The sequence below is a fragment of the Notothenia coriiceps genome, unplaced genomic scaffold (assembly GCF_000735185.1).
Source record: "Notothenia coriiceps isolate Sejong01 unplaced genomic scaffold, NC01 NC01_scaffold00037246, whole genome shotgun sequence".
NCBI classification, from domain to species: Eukaryota; Metazoa; Chordata; class Actinopteri; order Perciformes; family Nototheniidae; genus Notothenia; species Notothenia coriiceps.
In genome coordinates this window covers 21,000,172-21,003,608 of record NW_011369947.1, presented here as the reverse complement: position 1 = coordinate 21,003,608, position 3,437 = coordinate 21,000,172, and positions in this window count along the sequence as shown.

Here is a 3,437-nt window from a genome sequence, read left to right as displayed (position 1 = left end):
GGGGGGGGGGGGGGCTGATTACCAATGTTTGTGTTTCCACCTCACTTTCACTGCCTCTCAGACTGCTGGAGAGATTGTTTATCTTTCCCTTTTTGACCCAGCATAAAGGCAGGTGACATACCAGTTTATATTGAAAAACACAGACACTGTGTGAATGAGGGAAGGAAATGTCAAACAGCTTATGAAATATAGGCATTTAGAGGAAAACCACAACAAAATATAAACACGTAGAATGGAATGTAAGAGGCGATTATTGATTGGATACAACATATAAATTAGAATCATTGGCTGCAGTGTACTTCAGTTCGTGGACATGGCACTTAAAAAATATGTGCAAAGCCGGTGAAACGAGACAAAGCGCTGTAGGTTAATTAAAAATAATGAGCTGCAACGAGGAGCGGTGTGAGTTATACCTCTGGCTTTTTGTCCCTCCGGCAGCCGGTCGAGCTGCTGATATTATGAACCTTCTGCATCCAAGAGGTGTCGGACGAATGAAATTGTAATGGCCGTTGGACAATTATTATGCCTGTTCGAGATGAGCCCGGCATGAGCAAAATAAATCACAGGCAGTCGCAACAAAGTGCATGACAGTGAGACTTAAACCTAATTTGCTCTAACACTTGGCAACGCCTCAACATCTGTAAAAATGATTGGCAATAGTTGTGACCACAAAACACTGTGCTCATGCTACCCAGTATTTCTTACATTTATTCCTAACAAATTATTTTTTGTAAAACACATCAATTCCGGTTTATAATGTTCCGTTGTAGACCACTATTAACTAAAAGGCATCTAGAAGAGCAATTTAAAAGCTATGATGTGCGTAGTACATTATTAATCATGCACAGTTTTTGATTGGAAAACCATTTAAACAGCATTTCACAACAAATAGCTACCCTCGAAGGTGCTTACAAATGCTAATTAATTCAAACACATAATTGCCCTGAAATCTTTTCACTATCATTTAAAAAAAAAGCTGATGCAATGCCAATGCTTTTAGACTTTCAGAACAGCAGGGTCTGCTTTTTCTCAATGAATATTTCAAGTCTTTAGCTTGTGCATGCCTAAAATAATAGTATGTTGCTAATATTTCATTGCCCTCCCTTTGGCCGTGGCATCGGGGTCGGTGAGTCAGTACAAAATAAAGTTTTAAAAGTGTGAATATCCACTATAGTGACTCTACATGTGGGATGGGCATTGTTCTGTGCAGTGCTCCCTCTCATTGCTCCAGGTAGGCACCTTTATGCTGGTTAGCAAAACAAAATATTCTCTTTTGGCTTCAGCAGGTACTGAAATTATTCGATTTCAGGGGCATGAAATATTTGCATTTCAACCATGCCTGAACACGGACCTCCACTTAATGTATTCAGTCTTTGCTGATCTGGGAAGGCAGCTGCTCAAAACCCAGAATATTGAGCGGTTTCAAACCATAGAATAGTCAAATAACAAGAGTGAGTGGAAGCACAGGAGCGATTCCTTCACCTCTGTCTCTCTCAAGCCTGTGCAGCCTGGTGTGTTTGTCAGAGAGGGGACTCAGAGTCAGGGCCATGACAAGTGTCTGCTATGCAAAGGAAGGATGACAAAGGCAGTGAAGGTAACACCAGCGGACTGTGAGAGGGAATTCAGTGTGAAAAGAATCAATCATTACTCTTCCCACTTCAATGCAGGTTTGCCAGTTTTTTCATCAGCTCTAAGCCAGGCAGGTGAACTTCAATTTAACAATCTGAATAGCTTATAATATTCATGTCTCCAACTCAAAATCAATTATCCATTAGTAGGGATTCAGCTCATGGTTATGCCAGAGTTATGAATACATGTGCCACTTTTTTTCCTACAGTAATTGCTCTTCTGATTAAAAAGCTTTTTAACAAGATCATCTGGGTTGGCATTAACTGTCTTTGACGAGACATTATAGCCAAAGTGAAGTGCCTCTAGGCCTGCTTTAATAAATGTTAGCTTTTCATGGTCCCTAAGAGTGATAAAGATCCTCAATATGCACTTCTGCCCTGACAGCACGTTGGAAACTGCCAGCCAATGAAAGCATCAGGACTGGCTGAGTGATATATGGGTTGCTCCTTCTGGTCATGCACTTTTACCTTACATCTCATTCTGATTCACCGATCTGACATGATACTACTTCTTCAAATTGTACTCTCTAGTGTTTCACAATCATGGGTTGGTTGTTACTTGTGCACTGCACTTACCACATAATACCAGCTCATCCTCAAACTGTAATTTGATCCATATATCTTTGTCCATGTAGAACAATGTTAAAAGAAAACAGCACAATAACTGCATTGCAGTCCTTTTCCTTCGTCCCAGTGGATTCCAGTCTCTCTAAAGTTGTGGGTGCAAAAGTCTCTGATGTTGCTGGGTTAGCCTGAGTTATATTTAATCCAAAGAAATAGTCTTAGATGCTAGCTCAGTTAGCTTAGCTTCCATCTTGGCTCACCTAAGGAAATAAATCATGCATCTGTTACTTTTCTTCAGGAGGCTGACCATGAAAGTGTTCCCAAAGGTGTGTTTATGGCCATCCTCACCTTCATTAAAAATAACGATGCCATATCACCAAATGTGCGTGACATTGCTGTTTTGTTGGAAGAGAACACTGCACTGCATGACCTACACCTCTCCCATACATGTGCATACCTCTTTGGACTACAGCACAATGAACATTGATTATCCAAGCTGATGTGGTATACCTTTGAAGGAATGCAGACTATCTTTTACAAGCTTTTGTCTTTCGCATAAGAAAACAAAGCTTTTTCTGTGAATGTTAATGGTGTAGCCAGACATGACTTTAACAGATTTGTCTTCTGTTCAAGTGCATTGTGGCAAGTGGTTATGTACAACTCTACAGTCAGTCATTTTGAGCCTGCATGTCCCCTCCTCTTCTTGAAAAGAGAATTAAAAAAATTGGACATTTGTGGAAGTGTCAGTTGCAATTTTGCAAGATTTTTATTTTCAACTATTTTCAACCGTTCAAGTTCATTTTCAGTGATCAGGTAAAACGTCAGTGTATTGGTACACTTGTGCAGCCAATCATTTTTCAGAATAATGTCCCATTTGCCTACATCTTTGGCATTATCAGTATTTATATCACCAGCTGATCTGCATTTTAAATTGACTATGTTGTAAACTGTTTCAGGCCCAGTAGGCCTACACTTGTTCACACTATTCACAATCATTGATAGACATTTTTTGAGCATGAAGTTTACGGCTACTATATTCTAATGTGACTTTCTGTTGTACTCGAGACAAAGAGGAATAAACAAAGTATTAGCATTCAGCTGTGTGCCCTTTATTTTATTTATTGCCAGGCCCCCCTTACCGAAGCTAGCTGCTGTTTGGTGTCATGTTAGCTAGCTCAAGCTGACTAATGCCTATCAACATAAAGGGAACACTGCCTTTATTTATGGACTCTCTCATTTAGAAGT